At 35.3% G+C, this 19,343-nt stretch overlaps 1 protein-coding gene across 2 annotated transcripts in view; it reads left to right on the top strand.

Annotated features, from left to right (window-relative positions):
* The first annotated feature begins 14,132 nt into the window (after positions 1-14,132).
* Positions 14,133-19,343, top strand: part of il11ra (interleukin 11 receptor, alpha) — a 49,294-nt gene continuing 44,083 nt past the window's right edge. Inside the window, exon 1 of one of the 2 annotated variants that reach the window (XM_058789024.1) lies at positions 14,133-14,288. The gene's annotated coding sequence lies outside the window, so the exon portion shown is untranslated. The remainder of the gene's footprint in view (positions 14,289-19,343) is intronic. The other variant, XM_058789025.1, reaches the window with a different exon arrangement.

Below are 19,343 nucleotides of genomic sequence, written 5' to 3'. Positions count from 1 at the left end.
CTAAGCATTAAATAATGTTTGTCAGTGACTGATATAAGTTATTTTAATGAAAAAAGAATGCACAAGAGTTTGACGTTAATGTGTTGTATGCATAATACATGCATGAAATACACAGAGCATACAAATATTGGGTAAAATATCATAGACAAATTTATCAATACGTTTAGATAGTCAATCAAATTTTTTTTCTTTTTTAACTGCACTCATTACATTTTTTTGATTTCCTTCCCTGGGAAGAATGTAATGCTGCCTTAGAATCTGGCCAAACAAGGTATCTATAAAACAACAATATTTGTCTACTGTACTATTCGCTTACCTTAGGAGACTTAGCAAATGTAGCATATCTCAGATTTAGATGTCATGTGCAATTAAGTCATTTTCGTTGGAAAAAAACAAGGCAATTTCTTGTCAAATGCAAGAAGCGTTTTAGCACTTACGCCACAAAACGAAGAGCAAATGATGCAGATTAAATGCGTAATTGCTGCTTTACTTGTATTTTTCCATTTAGCCACAGGGAATGATGGGACATGTAGTTTTAACACTCAAACCTTTTGTCTCTTCACGTTCTGCACTAACTGTAGCGTTGATGAGACGACTGATCCAATCCAACATATAAAGAGTTACAGTAGTCTATAGTCTAGACATTATAAAAGCATGAATGACTCTTTCAAACTCCTTCCACAGCAGGTAGGGCTTGACTTTAGCCAACAGTCTCAGCTGGAAGAAACTGGCTTTTACAACAGAACTAATCTGTTTTTCCAATTTAAAAGCGCTATCAAAAATCACACCAAGATTCTTGGTAAATGGACGAACATACAATCCTAAGTTACCAAGAGCATCTACACAAGCACTTAAATCCACAGGACGGCCAAACACAACAATCTCAGTCTTATTTTCATTACGACAAAGAAAGTTCTGATCCAACCATATTTTAAATCTCTCAGGCAATTAAGTAATGACAGAAAAGAGACGTTGTCATTTGTTTTGAAGAGAAAAATACATGTGTATATTATCTGCATAACAATGGAAGGAAATACTGTATTTTCTGAAAATATACCCCAAGGGCAACATAAACAACATGGGGCCCAATATGAACCCTTGGGGGATGCCACAAAGAAGGGGGGCAACAGATGAAGAAAATTCACCAAGGTGAACAGAAAAACTTCTGCACCATTTGAGGACTATGCCCTTAATGCCGACACAATGTTCAGTAATTAGTTAGTTAATGGTAAGTTACATTAATATACCAAACCACTACTCTCCTAAAAATAAAGGTGCTTCACGATGCCATAGAAGAACCTTTTTATCTAAATGGTTCTATAAAAACCTTTAACATCTGAAGAACCTTTCTGTTTCAAAAAAAAGGTTCTTTGTGGCAAAAGAAGGTTCATCATATTATAAAAGGGTAAGAAAGAGATGGTTCTTTAAACAACCTTTGACTGAACGGTTCTTTGTGGAACCAAAAATGGTTCTTCTATGGCATCGCTGTGAAGAACCTTTTAAGCACCTTTATTTTTAAGAGTGTAAGATTTTAAGAGTGATTTTAAGATATGATAATTAAACAACAACAACAAAAAAAACATAGTTTTTAAACATGTAAACTTATATTTGACAGTGAAAAATACTAAATTGACATTTCCACAATTCCCTGTGTGACACTTCACTTCACTTTTTTTTCTTCATTATTTTAGTGTCATGTGTTGTGCTCCTCTATAGTAGTATTCATCTGTGGAAGTATTTAGTATTTCATTATTATTTAGCTGTGGAAAAGTTGTGATGAAATTTGATTCGCCATGTGGTTTTATGTTGCTACCATAATTTTTTACGGTAAAATTTCACCAACCTCAGCTACTAGTTTTTACTGTATTTTTTTCTTTTCTTTTCTTTTTTATTGGTTTGGCTGTATTTAACTGATTTGGCAAGAAGAAATCATGTGACTAAATGATTATTTTCAGGCAAGCTTTATACTGTAGCTATTCTTCATCTGTCCCCACCATGATTCTTTGATTGACACATTCCAAACTCAAACTCTGGAATAAAGAAAATCCATATTTCCCACTTGTAAATATGTCATGTTCATATGCACTCATCTTCTAAACACGATCACTCGGACATGACTTAAAACCAGTATGTTCTGCATTGGTCGAGCTCTCTCAAGCGTCGGTATAGAGCACATCTGATGCACATCAAGTGTGAATCTCACTGTGTAATCAGCAGCAGAGAGAGGAGAACCCCACGACCGCTCTGACAGATGATCCTGGCCCCCGCAGACGTCCCGGGACAGCTGAGAAGGGCCCTGTTCATCTTCCTCCAACTCCCGCACCTCCCAACGGCAGAAGCGGAGCTTGATGAATTGGTTCGGATGAAGGCGGCCCCTCTTTTATGGCCGGTGTTGCGCGCCAAGTCTGGGCCGAGGAAGGAGGGGGCCCGGGTTAAGGTGGGAAGGCGCTAATTAATTTCAGTCTTGGCCAGGTGACCGGCTGGATTCCAGCTTGGCCAGCCAGAGGCAGACGTGAGCGGTGGCAAAGCACTCCGGGGTCACGAGGTTAGCGGGGGGAAACGGGCCAGACGACCAACAAGAAAAGGCCAGTTTCCTCCCTTTCGTCTTGCTGAGACTGATTTACGGTCCGCTCCATCAGCATGAACCATGTTTGGCATTCTCAGTCCTGCCAGAGCGGCCCGGCTCACGGCTGTGATGTCTGTATCTGGTACTGGAGTAGAGACGGCGCTCAAGGGGCCGCGGTGAAGCCCGACACCTCGCAGGCAGGGAGGGCCGCAGGGTGTCCCGTGACAGTCTTCAAAGACTCCCCCCAGCCATGACTGGCACTTTTATGACTTGGCAAAAAAGGAGCCGCTGTCAGGGGAGGATATAGCACTCTTCTGTAAAGTTTAAGGTGTGCCTGATTCACGGTCACTGTCAGGGCCAAGACACAAATACTAGCAGCCACACTCAAACCCCAAACCGCACGTGTTGGCAGAAAACAGAAAACACACCGTTACCATGTTCAGATTCCTGCTGAAGTGACAGGCGTACAACCGCTATTCTGTTAAGTACATCGACCTCAGCAAATCTGCAGGAACTGTCTGGGATTTTAAAGGGAGAGTTCATCCAAATGCTCTAAATTATTGCTGTATTGTCACCCTAATATTTTTCCAAACTAATGTTTGAAGCAGTTGTAATTAAATTAAGTTATTAAATACATTATTGGCCAGGCACAAAACTATAATTAAAATTATTCAAATATTACCTGTTTGCAAATAATTATGATCTTATGTTCTAAATTATTTTTGATAATTAATATATTGCTCTGTCATTCAGTCACTTTGAGTTAATTTAATTTATTCAGACTTCATCTTGGTTAACTATAAAAATTCAAGGGGGCTGCAGCCTGAAAAAAAAAAAAAAACAACTCACACAAATTTAAAATGCAATGCTTTTTTTTTTACTATACTATATACTATACTATTTTATTATACCATTATACTATTTACTATATAGGTGATTTATATAGGTAAATTAGGTACCTGCTTGTTTATTTATTTTACTTATTTATGTTTTCATTTATCTTTTTATTCATTCATTCCTCCATTTATTTATGTATGTATTTATTTTTATGATTAAAACTGGTCTGGGCTTTCTTCTTCTTCATCTTCTGCTTTTTTTTTTTTTTTTGATGAATACATTTTTGAGGAGGTTCAGTCTACCTTGTCTCATCTGATAGACCGGTGTTTTATTCGCCCACACAATGACAGTTCACGTCTGTCGAGTGCCAAAGACATATGTAGAAAGTACAGTGAAAACACCACATGTCAAAACCAAATATTACATGCAACCGTATGGAAAATAAAATTAGCATATGGGTCTGGCATAACATGGAGGTGAGTAAATAATGACAGAATATCATTTTTAGGTGAATTTTTCCTGAGAAAGTTCAGTAAGACTGACCGCAGAGGGAGTGAACTGTTCACCGCGTCTGTCAGCAACATCAGACGATGCCTTAAAATGGATAATATGCTGTGCAATTATATGACAGACGAGGCAGCGTGCTTGATTAACTTTGATTGCTGGCCCATTATCCAGCAAATAACAGCTGATGTGGCCATTAGAGAAGTTAGTGAGACACAGCTTTTCACCTTTTAATTTTAGACATTTAAATCACATCTCGTAGACAACCCATAATTACTGCTCAACACATCAGAACTTAAAATGCACTGGCTCATAGTTTAGCAATTAGTTATTATTTAATATATATATATATATATATATATATATAAATACAAGTATACAGTATATATGGTAAATGAGCATAAATGAGCATGTGCAGTGGTGTCCAGAAATGTTGTTGCTTTTTTGCAACATTGTAATATAACTGTCACATACAAATAAATAAATAACAGTTGAAATATGCATACAGAACTTCTTAATATTTGGTATGTTGCTTTGCTTTAATGGCATCAGCACTGAATGCATTATCTGCGAATGTTTTAAAGAGCATTTTCAGATCTGAACCCTATAGTGCCACTAAAGTCTCTATAATTTCACGGTTGGTCTGATTTAACTAAATAAATCTCTAATAAACTACTGATCTTTATGCATTTTTAGAATGTTTTGTCTATGAAGTTGGTCTTCAGGCATGGCTTATTGCTCTTTATTAGTTGTGTGTTTTACTGTACTTGTCTGCGCCCGTATAAAAGTGTGCCACTCATCTGAAGCAGCCGCCATTAAATTTTACTGTCACAGTTACACTGTCTCCTCTATCCAAACATGTCTAAGTTAGTACCTAATAAATGCTGCTTCATCACATTCTCTAGGTGGAGACTGACACCTGCTGGATGCACACTGAAAATGCCTTATCATGAAATTTCACTGACATTTACTGTGTCTCCTATACAGTGTATGGCATGGACAGCATACAGTTAGGTCCATATATATTTGGACACTGACAGTTTTCATAATTCTGGCTCTGTATGCCACAAGAATTGAATTAAAATGAAACAATCACAATGAAATTGAAGTGCAGACTTTAAGTTTTAATTCAAGGGGTTGAACAAAAATATAACATGCTTAGGAATTTCAACTCTTTTTATACACAATCCTCCCATATTCAGGGGCTCAAATTTAATTGGGAAAATAAATATAATCATTGATAAAAAAAAAAATAATATTTTGTTGAGAATCCTTTGCAGGCAATGACTGCATTAAGTCTGGAACTCATGGACATCACCAAAGACTGGTTTTCCTCCTTTGTGATGCTTTGCCAGGTCTTTACTGCAGACTTCAGTTGTTGTTTGTTTGTGGCTCTTTCTGCCTTTTGTTTTGTCTTCAGCGAGTGAAATGCATGCTCAATCGGGTTGAGATCAGGAGACTGACTCGGCCGTTGCAGAATATTACACTTTTTTATCTTCAAAAACTCCTGGGTTGCTTTTGCTGTATGTTTTGGGTCATTGTCCATGAAACGCCGCCCAATCAACTTTTCTCCATTTGACTGAATCTGGGCAGAGAGTATGTCACTGTACACTTCAGAATTCATTCGGCTGCTTCTGTCTTCTGTCACATCATCACTAAACACCAGTAACCCAGTGCCACTGGAAGCCATGCAGCTCATGCATCACACTGCTCCACCATGTTTCACAGATGATGTTGTATGCTTTGGATCATGAGTTGTTCCAAGCCTCCTCCGTACTTTTGTCTTCCCTTCATTCTGGTACAAGTTGATCTTAATTTCAGCCTGGCTTTTTTTATGTTTTTTGGCAAAGTCTAATCTGGCCTTGTTTGCTCCTTGTGGTGAAGCCTCTGTATTTGCTCTGGTGAAGTCTTCTCTTGAGTGTAGACTTTGACAGTAACACGTCTACCTCCTGGAGAGTGTTCGTCTCTTGGCTGGATGTTGTGAGAGGGTTTTTCTTTAACATGGAGAGGATCCTCAGATCATCCAGCACTGTTGTCCTCCGTGGACGTCCAGGCCTTTTTATGTTGCTGAGCTCACCAGTGCATTATTTTTTTCTCAGAATGTACCAAACTGTTGATTTGGCCACTCCTATTGTTCCTGCTATCTCTCTGATGGATTTGTTTTGGTTTTGAAGCCTAACAATTGTCTGTTTCACCTGCATGGAGAGATCCTTTGACTGCATGATGTGGGTTCACAGCAACAACTTCCAAATGTAAATATCACACTTAGAATCAACTTCAGACCTTTTACCTGCTTAACTGAGGTAGAAATAATGAAGAATAGCCCACACCTGTCCATGAAATAGCTTTTGAGTCAACTGTCCAATTACTTATGGTCCGTTGAAAAAGGTGGGAGATACATATTAAAGAGCTGTAATCCCTTAACCTTTCCTCCAATTGTGATGAGGATACCCTCAAATTAAAGCTCAGTGTGTGCACTTTAAGCCGGTATTTATTATATAACTTTAACTTGAATATGTTTTGGACAGCAGCTAAAATAACAAAAATTGTGCCTTTATCCAAATATATATGGCCCTAACTGTATGTGTCTGGCCACAGCAGATATGGTTCAATATCTGGGGACAGCGAGCATAGACAGACAGACAGACTCAAAAAGTAGGCTACATTCATAAAGCACCACTGCCTGATTTCAGAAGCCAGGATGAACTATGTCAACTAATAAGGCAATCAATATAACAGGAAAGACAGAAGCATTTACTTTTGCTGAAACACTCGTTACAAAATAACGTTTTCACATGAAGTGTTTGAAAGGTACTGTTCACTTTTGATATGCCACTACAAAACCCTGTGAGATGGGGATGACAATGATCTTAAAAGAGCTGAGACAGTACAGATCTACATATCGTTAAAAGAAGCAGGACAGTAGCGCACGCTAAGCTAACGTAACCTGAACAACTTGTTTAGCACAACACAAGCAAATGTTGTTTTTCAGAGCAAACTTAATTTGTCCTCTTAATTAGACTAATCAGGTGAGTGTTCCATAACTGGCCAGCAGAGGGCAGATGTTTGGTGAACTGAACCGTACCTGTACCTCAGGACAGTGAAACTTCTGGAACTTCCATTCGATCCTCCAGCCAAAGCCACTAGAAGGCATTATCTTACTATCCCTGCAGTAAGATGATCTCTGCTCTATAGCTTGCACATTAAGGATGTGATGTAAAAGGATGACCTGAAGTATCTAATCATGTAATATGATACTGCTTTGATTTGTTTGCTACTTGAAATGGTTACTGTAATTATAGACCTAATAAAAAGAACATGAAACCCACAACAATTAAAAAATAAATTGTCCTGGATTTTAATTCCAGTAATTACAAGCGAGATTTCAAATATATTTTGATGAAATCTGGTTCCCTTATTCTGCAGCATCATAATAAAGCCACTGTCTCCGAGGTTCTGTGCTCGTTCTTTTCTGCTAAGACGAGTGGAATGTTTTCATTTAAATCAGATGATTCTCGGACATGAGCAGATACAGAACAAGCTCTCACAATCACTTATGAGGTACTTTCTTAGGCTCATAAGTTAACTAAGAAAGTATTAAAGGGACCGTTCATCCAAAAATGAAAATTTGCTGTTAATTAACTCACCCTCAGGCCATCCAAGATGTAGATGATGTTTGTTTTTGTTTTTTTTTGTTTTTGTTTGCTTTTCTAGAAAAGTATATATAAGACTTTGGCAACACTTTATTTTAAGGTGTCCATAATACAGAGTAATTACCTAATTAAGTACTTAGTAGTAGCTGTGGCACTTACATGAAACATGAAATGTACTTACCGTGTAACTAAGTTATGGAACAGCCTGTAATTACAGTTTGTAATTATGTAGCTGTAATAGGCAGCTACTGTTACACATATGTAACATACCGAGTCTGTTACACAGCTACTTATGTAACCAAAAGATTGTTACATATGTGTTGCAGACTTAAACAATGTAATTATAAATGTAAGTGCACAGACATAAGCTACTTAAAATAAAGTGTATCAAGATTGTACTTAAGTGTACTTCATGTGTATATATACTATAAAACTATCCAGCTGCACCTTAGTTTGATTTAACCCACCACACAGCTTAAATACATGTAACACATTTCTAATTACATTAAAATTACAGAATATTACACAGGCTTAAGCTACTTAAAATTAAGTGTATCAAGCTTGTACTTAAGTCTATTAGCTGTATAACAGACTCGGCCTGTTACATATGTGTAACAGTAGCTGCCTATTACATGTAACTGTAATTACAGGCTGTTCCATGACTTAGTTACATGGTAAGTACAATAGCTACTACTAAGTACTTAATTAGGTAATTACTCTGTATTATGACACCTTAAAATAAAATGTTACCAAGACTTTTAGCTAAAATCGTGGTCCATGCGGATTCATAAACTGCAGCTGCATCATCATAAAAAGCACATCAGGAAACACAAAATAAATCCCTGTGGCTCCTAACGATGTATTGAGGTCTTATGAAGCAAAACGATCGGTCTGTGCAAGAAACTGAACATTATTTACAACATTATTACCTGCAATCCAGAGCCTCATGCAAACGAACCATTCTTTTGAACCGGTTCTCTTTAGTGAAATGGATGAACCAGTTCACCAAATCACCATCTAAAACAGTTCAAGGCCCAGCACAGATCTACAAGATTCTCAATCAAATCTCACTTTTGGACGTTCATGACAGTCAGTCCTATCATGTGATTCTATGATGCTGGTGTTTGACAACTCATTCAGCACTCCAGATCCTCCATCAGTCACAGAACTGAGGAAACCTACCTGGTCTCATGGCATTTACGTACCTGGGTGCACTTTTTAGCGTGACATGAAATACGTACCAATAAGTACATATCACTGCAGTTTCCAAAATAAATGAACACTTTCACACAAATTTACAGAGTTGCGATTAATAAAGCGTAATTTTTGCACAATTACTTGAAGAATATCATGCTATGACTTCAAAACAATATTAATATGCTGGGAGATTTGAAAACTGATGCTTATGAACATTAGCATCGCACACATCCAGCTTCATATTTTGGGGTTTTCATAGATGATGAGTTTGTTCGGTAGCTCAAGGAGTACGGAGAAGGACTTAGGAGACAGAAGCACCGGTTTGAATCCCGTGTAACTACGGTTCGACAAAGCAGTTAAAATCTGCTAAAAGGAAGTTCAAACGGCACAGTTGCATCATCTAATACGTTTTTATATCAGTTTTGCATTTGTTAACACTATCGGGTAGGTTTAGGGCTGGATTTGGTGTAGGGCATATTTCCAACACGATAGAGCATTAACCTTTAGCGACAGTCCCCGGATATTTGAATTCTGAACCGCTGCAATAAGTATCTGAAGCAACGTAATAAAAAAAACAGCAATACGTACCAATATCTACGTAATAAAAACGTGCCAGGGTTCACACACTAAACCTGTGTTTTAGCGCCACTCAGTGGACATTTCTATTTGAAACTGCGGCGAAATGTGCAGCAAGGTATGTAAAATGGTGTCGCACAAAAAGTGCGCAGAGGTACGTATTTTTATGAGACCAGGTTGGAGGAAACAGTTTGACTCCGACCGAAGGCCAATGAGCCGCTGAAATGAGCATGTGTGAACCTAGCATTTGAATGACGGGGCGAAATTAAAGTTTTTATGGTTTGTTTATGTAAGGTGAGTTTATGAAATATTCACTTTATATGCTTTAGACATGTAAAAACATCCACGTTTCGCATTATTCGGTGCTTCAATAATATAACTGCTTATGTTCCCTCAGTACAGGATTAACGAACTAGTGAATCAGTTATTTGAAGCAGAAACGAACTGTTCCAAAGAATCAGTTCGCGGAAAATAATCGTAAAAAAGTAATTAAATTAACAGCAAATGTTTTTTTTGGATGAACTGTTCCTTTAAAACAAGTTCTCAAAATGGGGGGAGTAAGCGCACAACAAGACATATAAACTTTCAAAATATAATTTGCACTTCTTCTTTTCTTTTTTTTCATTTTGTGTTGTACTTATGCTGATCATATTAGTCTACTGATAAATCCATGTGTGACTGGAGATTACCATACAGTGTCCTGGGAGTAATTTTCCCTGATAATCATGCATGTGCATGTTTTCTATCATCTGTTTGAAATCAGAACAAGCAATGCGAAGTTCGCGAATGAATCACTCATTTGATCTAAAGTCTGAAAGGATTCAGTCTGATTCATTCCGACAGTTCACTGACGCACTGAATTGTTTTTTTCCACAGCGTAACGGGATACTTTATAAGACAGAAACCAGCACTGATAGAACGATAGAAAACAGTGCTGGATGAGTTGAATGCTTTAACTTGAGATTTGCTCAAATGTTAGTATAGTGTTTTATAAGATATTTCCAGAAGATGTCGCCAAACAGCTGTTTATGTAGAAACGGACAAAGAAAATCCCCTCTCAGATTCAAAAAACAGAAACGATGAACCAGCCACTTCAAGTCTGTAAATGTAACTGAATTCGATTGGAACAATCACAGTTGGACATTCAAATGGTTAATCAGCTAATAAGTGCCAGTCATTTTTGAGGTCAGGCCTAAATGAAATTAAATGTCTGAGTGCAGATTCTGATATAATTTCAAAGAAACCTAACTGTTGTATACTGTGTTGTTCTGTTCTATGAAAATTAGACTTTGTAATGTAAGATTAGCCAACAGCTTTTGTGATGCCTGAGTTTTCAGTTTAAAGGCCACAATATCATTTGAAGATTAATATATATTGGGTAACATATTTGTGGGGATGTTGATGTGGCGAGACATCTGCTGCATCTGGTTCTCTTGCTCAGATTACAGACTGCAAATGTAACTTCTGAAATGCAGTACTGGACAAGTTAAAGACAAAATAGCATCATCTGAATTTTGACACGTTGTTATGAAGTATCCACTCCATATAAAAATCACCTGTGCTCCAGCAACTGCTTCTATTGTCAAGATGAAACATGTTCCAGAAAATATTCATTCACTTCTCCTCCACTCTGTGGTTTTACAGATTAAAGGTTTTGGATAATTATTATCCACCAACAGTTTCTGCCACTGTACTTTTGAAATGGGAAAACAAAAATATTTGCTTGAGGAGGAGGAACCATCTTGGAATAAATGAAGACGTGAACACTTTAATAATAAGTGATGTAACAGTTTATTTAGAAGAATGACATGTTATAGGCTACTGTAGTATAATTTTGGTGATTATTCTTATTGACTATACTTTTGAAAATAATAAGGATATGCCCTAGTAATTTCAACAATCAGTGTTTTGTGCGTTCATCGTGATCAAAGCTGTTCACCCCGTTGTTTTCTATAGTTGATTAAAGGATAGCCATTAGATTGTATAATGCAGCCAGCAAACAAACAAGATACCTAGATATCTCGCTCCACAAACTAACAGTTTTGCATCCATCCAGTATTTTTATTTGTACACTATAGACACAGAAAAAGAACATAATGTATAAAAAGATCTATTGAAAGACATAGCATCTGGTTACATTGCACCATATAAAGGGTGATCGAGGTATTCAGGTGTGTTAAAGCAGGATTGCAACTAAAATCTCTTAGCACTTCATTTCTTTAACTCTGGTATGCAATTTGAAACCTGACATTATCACTTATTTGGAAACTTGTTTTTGTAGGCCTATTTTGTATGTTTTTATTTCCATCACGATACAGTAATTCTTATTGACGTGCAACGTTATGGTACTTAACTTTGATATTATTATGAAATAATGTTTTATGACGTACTATTTTATTTGAGGTTATGATGTTTTGTATAGTGCTAAGTGTTTATTTATTTATTTATAAGGAAAATCTGAAAATGAACTCATCCTCAGGTCATCCAAGATGTAGATGAGTTTGTTTCTTCATCAGATTTGGAGAAATGTAGCATTGCATCACTTGCTCAGCAATGGATCCTCTGCAGTGAATGGGTGCCGTCAGAATGAGAGTCTAAACAGCTGATAAAAACATCACAATAATCCACATCACTCCAGTCCATCACGTTAAAAGGCTGCGTGTTTGCAAGAAACTAATACTTCAAGACATTTTTAACTTTAAACTGACGGCACCCATTCACTGCAGAGGATGCATTGGTGAGCAAGTGATGTAATGCTATGCAAATATGATGAAGAAACAATCACATTCTCATTCTCATTCATATCATTTTTTGGTGAACTATTCCTTTAATATAAAACTTTGTAAAACCTTTAAATTGCATACCTGACACTAATTTACAGAGTATGACAGCATGTAAACTGCTACGAGCAAATGATGATATAATGAAACAGAGTTGCATAGAGAATAAAGCACATGACGCATAACAGGATGTGACAACTGTTTATCACATCTGGGTGTTTCTGGCACAACAACTCGCTAGATTAATTATCTGTGGATTACACTTAAGCACCATCATCAAAACTGCATTATTGTCACTGCAGTGACATCTCTGAGAAATGCCTTATACGAATACATGTTATGCCTTCATCAAAAGTTTAACATTTAGAAACCACACCTAAACTTTAAATGTCACTCAAACAAGAACATAACACTGGCAATACCGAGGTCATGGGTTTGATTCCCAAGAAAAGTGAGAACTGATTAAAAAAAAAAAAAAAAAACTTCAATCTAGGTTGCTTTGGATAAAATCATCAGCCAAATATTGAAATGCTAAATATAATGTTTTGGTAACGCAAACTTCAAAATGTCAATGTATTTACCGCAAAAACAATAAACCACAATGCTTGAATGAATACAATAAATATTTTATTTTGAATTGAAAACAGTATAATCTGAATGACATGCTTTAAAAACAGCGAAAACACCAAAATAAAACAAGGCCACGTAACATTTCACTGAAAAACAAACAGGACATTTATCACAACTGCCAACCAATACACTAAAGAAGTTATCCATCTTTCAACTTTGAGAATGGAAGAATAGGCAAACCGACTGAACAAGTTCATGCACAGGATTCTGACAGGAAACACAATTTCTGACATATGATACGTTTACCTCTCGGCAAAATGTATCAGGAACTTAATAAAGGATATACAAATACAACAGTAGGTCTAATGCCATAATGACATTTAATAACCATCTACTTGTATTCAAGCTTATCACTTACTCCTAAATGTTATTACTCGTATAAAATGAGATTCCTAAAACTTTTTGAGTGGAATGTGATGATAACATCGTAGTATCATTTCTGCAATGTTGTAAAAGTTATGTAAAACAAATCCTGACTAAACATTTTCACAGCTAAAACTGGATACACACTGTATGACTTGCTTTTATGATTGTTTCTTGTTAGAAACGACACCAGTGAGATCTTGTGTACAAGCCAAGGCAAACTGTGTGATATCAACTGTCCTTCACGAAAGAAAGACAATATACAAACGTCTATCTAAAATGCAAAATTAATATTACACCGTACAAACCCACACGAATCATTATGTTAATGTTGACAAAAATGTAAAAACAAACTAAAAAAAGTTTTGAGTTTTGGCTCTAATTGGGGGGAGGGGGATAGCATTGAGCTGATATTTATATTAGAAAATGTGTATGCAAATGCAGATATTAATATCACTGGTCAAACACTTATTTAAAAAATAATAATAATTACTCAGTATTGTACATGAATCATAGCAATACTCATCATGTAGTATTGCGTCTATGGTGACAAACCACACACACACACATAATTAAGTAATTAATTAATTGCTAAAATAAGTAATTGCTCTTTTGACTCAAAAGCTTATATATGTTTTAAAATATATAAACTTTTTTTTTTTTTTTTTTTTTCAAAAGCCAGAGATTACTACAATGCTACTGCTTTAAAAATCATATAATTAATACAGGATCTCAATGTATAAAATAACCTGCCAAATGTGGATATAAGTTTTATTTCATTTCATTTTATTGTATTGTATTTTAATTTATATTTGATTTGATTTGTGGTGGATGCACCAAAGTTTGGCCTAATGGTGACAGTTTTTGGAGGAGGAGGATAAAACGTTACCTTTTCAGGCATCATCAGGGAATTCCAGACATTACGGAAAATACTGTGCAGAAGACATAGTGCATACTTGAAAATCAGTGCGTCGAGAATGGTAGTATGGCATTGGAAACACCGCCCAGTGACAGGAAATGCTGGCGCGAGCGCGCGTGTACTGACAGAGCTCTTCTCCAATGGGAGCCGCGGAGGGGAAGTCACAGCGAAATCCTCTGACTTTACTACGAAGGTGAAGCGCAGCCAAGGCAATGGAGAGGAACCGCGTCAAAATGCTCGTTTAATGTTTGAAGAAAAGTAAGGTAAGGACTGACTAGAAACACTTGAAAAGTTGCACTTTGGGAAAAAGGTTTAATGTATTAGTTATAGCATCATAGTGAAAGCGAGAGGAAAGTTTTGGCGACCCAAGGGAGATCATATAACTGAGCTCTGGGAGCTGCGCTTGGAAATTTGTCCGCTGTAGTGAAGATAAACAGTTTCTCATGTTAAAAACTGCATGTTTTAAGTCTTTACATTTGAAAAACTGAAATAGCTGCTCGGTACCTGTTGAATAGGCGATGATGTTTTATGTAGGCTATAGTATTGTGGAATAGAGGGACGTACTAGCTTGTGTACTACGTTAAATCTGTTGATCCTACAGCTGTTAAAGACGGGAAAATGTACTGGTGTATTATTAAAAAAAACAAAAAAACTACTTTTAAATAATAAACACTTTTAGAAACATATTTTAAACGATTTATTTATTTGTACCTACCTATCTATCTTTTTTAACATTTTAAAAATGTTTAACAATTTTTTGACAAGTAGTTTTTTCTTGTTTGTATTGCATTGCACTTTTAATCTATTTTTAATTTCTGTTTATCTAATCGTCTTCATCAGTAATGCGACCAAATATGATGGTCTTAGGAAATAAGTAATGTTGTGTCCAAGCATTAACTGTGCCAGTGTCACATGACTACATCCCTGCTGCATTACAAAAGAGAGCATGGACAGTTGTAACAGTTTTTTATTTATTTATTTTTTTTTTTACTCTTTTATTTTGACTTAACATATTAGCAGTCATTACCCATGTCAGTTAAATGTAAAACGTTATACAGTTAAATTAAACGCTACATTTGTAGTACTGATTATAGGCCTAATTGTAATAGAGTTTTTGATAAATGTTTATTGCCTTTTTCCCTACCGGGCATTTTAGCATTCAAATCCTAAACACTCAAAATTCATCAATTGAAATCACACATTGCATTACCTTGGAAGTTACACTGTAAAAAGTTATGTTGACTCAACTTAAAAAAAATGAGGAAACCCGTTGCCTTAAAATTTTTAAGTAAATGCTAATTAAAAAAATAAGTTAAGTGAATTGTCAAGTTCACTTAACTTTTAAAAAAATATATTATTTACTTAAGGCAACGGGTTTCCTCAATTTAAAAAAAAATAAATAAGTCAACTTATCACTTTTTACAGTGTATAGGCTACTTTAAATTATGTTGTCAAGCATCATATTACAAAATTTACTGCAATATTTTATAATCAAAACTTTTTCTAATCTTGACAAAACACACACCGTAAAAAGTGATAAGTTGACTTAACTTAAAAAAACTGAGGAAACCTGTTGCATTCAAGTTATTAATTAAATAATAACTAAAAAAACTTGACAATTCACTTAACTTATTTTTTTAATTATTATTTACCTAATAACTTTAAGGCAACAGGTTTCCTCAATTTTTTTAAGTTAAGTCAACTTATCACTTTTTACAGTGCAGTAAGATTCTGAGTCTCCAATGTTCCATATTTAGTGTTTATTTTGTGATAGAAGTAATATTGTGACAGAATTTATGAATATGTGACAGGAAAATGGGAAAATGCATCAAAAAAATAAATAAATCATTGAAATTTGGGTGTCATCTGGTTAGTATTTTTGGCAAAGTGCCTAAACAAAATTGCACGGGAACCTCAATTTTTGTGATATCAACTTCAAATTTGGAACATAACTAATTAGACATAAGGCTTTGATTTATTTATTTTTTTTAACTTTTTTTTTTTTTTTATTTTGTTGTAGCTTTTTATTTTAGATTCCAAAATACGTATTAATATGTATTATAATATTTATTATAAGTGTAAAAATAGTACAGTAAATTTTTATTAACAGTAACCTTAAACTTCTGTAACTTTTTTTGTACTTTATTTTTGTTAATTCTTTCATGAAGTTCAGAGTTGAATGTCTAATGGACATATTTTAAGAGTTTAAGTTATATGAGACTACATAAACAAGCGAGACCTGTAATAGGAAATACATTCCAAAAAGTTACTGCCAAAAAAAAAAAAAGAAAGTTGTTTCATTTTGAGTGTCCCTGCTTTCTCTTCTTTACTCCACTGTGTTTTCATAAGCACAGCAGCTTGTCAGTTATAATGGACTTATATACATAATAGTTTGAACATCTATACGTAAAGCAGACTGAGACAGTTAATTCTTCTAATATTTTGGAAAAGTCTTTGTTTTTAAATTGTTTGGGGACAGTGTCTCCAGTATTTTAACCTTGGATCAGCTGTACACTGGTCACACAGTCCAAACTGTTGAGACTCTCTGCTTTTGCTTTAGCCAGGTGTTGGGCCATCATCTTCTACATGGAGAACATCTGCCCAGATGTGCATTCCTCAGGTCTCGAACGTTTATATACAGTAAATACTAGAAGCGGAATGCAAACATAAGAAAAACATGTTAAAAAAAGCCTCTAAATGCAGGAAAGCGATATGCCTGCGAAGTTAGTTTGGCGGTGGAATGCGTGGCTCCAACCCCTCTCTCCACTCTTTAACTGAATCCTCTCTGGTTTCCTGACTCGCCAAGTTCTGTTCCTCGTTTCCAACGCATATTTCAGCACGCATTATGAGTGGCTGTAATCAATTTCAAATTAAACTTGAGTACTCTTTGTTCTGTCAGGGGAACAGGGCCTCAGCGAAGGGGACGTGGTCAACTATCTCGCTGGCACACTGACCGTGTGTTGGCTCTTGGCTGCTCCAGGACTTCGCTTGCTTGAGGCCCTAGATGGGATTTCATACATTGTGCTTAGGCTGCCTAAAAGTTTTCATATGTATTTGCTCAAGCTTATGTGTATATATATATATATATATATACATATATACACCGGACAGTTACTGGGTGACTAATTATGCAGCGTGAAGCTTCAGTTTTTGTCTTTTTCCATGAAACTGTAATGTGAGGGCAGGGTGAGTCATTGCAGAAGAGTTCAAGTTCGTTAAGGATTTGTTTATGAGTTGAAAGTGTCAAGGCCTGGTGAAGCCCTGCAGTTGGGAAATGCTGTAATTATACTGAAATAGAGGCCCCTTGTCCTGGTCTTTGATGTCCACTCGGTGCAATGCAGGACATGGCATGTTGCGCAAGAAGTGCATTTATATCAAGTTCACTTTTTTTTGTTCTCATTGAGTTTTCTCTAATGAAACGATCCACATGCTCTGTCCTAAACCACAGAATGACATCAGACATGAGGTTTTTGCATATGTGCTCAATGGTCACCTGAAAACATTTCTATCTGGCATTTACTTTGCGTAATCTGGACTGATTGTTCTTTATGTCAGATATATATGATGTGTATCATTGTTTCCGTAAAACTATTAAGCAGCACAACTATTTTCAATATTGGTGCAAATCAGTATATTATAATGATTTCTGAAGGATCATGTGACACTGAAGACTGGAGTAATGATGCTGAAAATTCAGCTTTGATCAAAGCAATAAATTATATTCAAATAGAATATTTAGAATAATTTTACCGTTTTTTTTATATACGCAAATTTGTATACACCACTGTGCGCAAGAGTTGACATCATTTTCTGTCCATTTTCCAAAAAGGGGAAGATGTTTTGAATGTGTAAGTACACTTTATAGATGGCTTTAAAGCTAACTGACATGAACTAAAAGCCTCAAACTGCCAGTCTTTAATAATGGGGTTTATTCTCACAAATCTTTCATTCATCGTTGGATTCAGTTTGGATGAAAACAAAAATCTTTAATGTAATAGTTGGAATTTTGTTAGGACGATCAAATCTGTAAAACATTTAGTGGTTAACATAGACCCAGCACACTCCATTTAGTTTGTTGTCCACTAGCCGCACGTTTTATAGTCTATTTCATCTTTCTCCATTTTATATAAAGCCTAAATGGTTTTTAATGAGAGGCAGATCTTTTCCCCAAAATGGTATCTGGAAGCACTCTGTTAACGTAATGCCGTCTAATATGTTTATGTTTAAGTTTCACATTTAATGTGCTATCCATGATACTTTTTCTCAAAAGGCAACACAACAACCACTACCTTCTAAATAAGCACATATATTTTTTTGTCCATTCCTGAGACCCGAGTAGCACTTAAATGTCTACAAACTGAACGTTTTCATACTATCAGATCAAAACCTAATCTAATCTAATAATCCTAAAATAAACAAAATTTACAGTTTTCAAACTTCCACTGCACTGGTCTGCCAGAAATGTGGTCCTCTAAAAAAAAAAAAAAGTAAATAATAATAATAATAATAATAATAATAATTATTATTATTAAAATAGTACAATTTTAAATAAATAAAAAATAATGTAATTAAAAAAAAAAAAAAACTTTTTTTAATTTTGAAGAAATAATGAATTTTTATTTATCTATCTTTTTACATTAGATGTACATTTAGCAGAGGCTTTTATCCAAAGCAACTTACAAATTAGGACAATAGAAGCAATCAAAATCAACAAAAGAGCAATAAAATGTAAATGCTGTGACACGTCTTAACACGTTGCAAGGTGTTTTTTTATAATAAATAAAAAGAAAACAAGCAGATAGAAAAGAAAAAGAATAGAGAACACTAGTGTCATGAGGTCCATTTTTTATAATAAAAAGAAAACAATTAGTAAAATAGAAAAGGAATAGAGAACGCTAGTGTTAGAGGGTCCATTTTTATAAAAAATAAATCAAATAAAACAAGTAGACAGAATAGAAAAAAAGAACAGATAATGCTAGTGTTAGAGGGTCCATTTTTATAATAATAATAATAATAAAAAAAACAGAAACAAGTATTAAAATGGAAATAAAGAGATGGAGATAATAGAGAGTGCAAGTGTTAGAGGGTCACGTTTTGTAATAAATAAATAAAAAGAAAACAAGTAGATAAAATAGTAATAGAATAGAGAGTGTTAGTGTTAAAGGGTCAAGTGTACATGGAGGAGATGTGTTTCTAGTTTTCTTGTTTTGTGTAAATATATGTTTTTAAAGCTTTATTTTTTTATAGAGCGTTTAAAAATCTGTCTGGGGTACAAACATCCTTCAAAATTAGCAAAACAATAGACTCAACAAAGTTTA

The sequence above is a fragment of the Onychostoma macrolepis genome, chromosome 10 (genome assembly GCF_012432095.1).
Source record: "Onychostoma macrolepis isolate SWU-2019 chromosome 10, ASM1243209v1, whole genome shotgun sequence".
NCBI lineage: Eukaryota > Metazoa > Chordata > Actinopteri > Cypriniformes > Cyprinidae > Onychostoma > Onychostoma macrolepis.
Note: the sequence above shows the minus strand (reverse complement) of the source record. Positions and strands in the feature narration are given on the sequence as shown.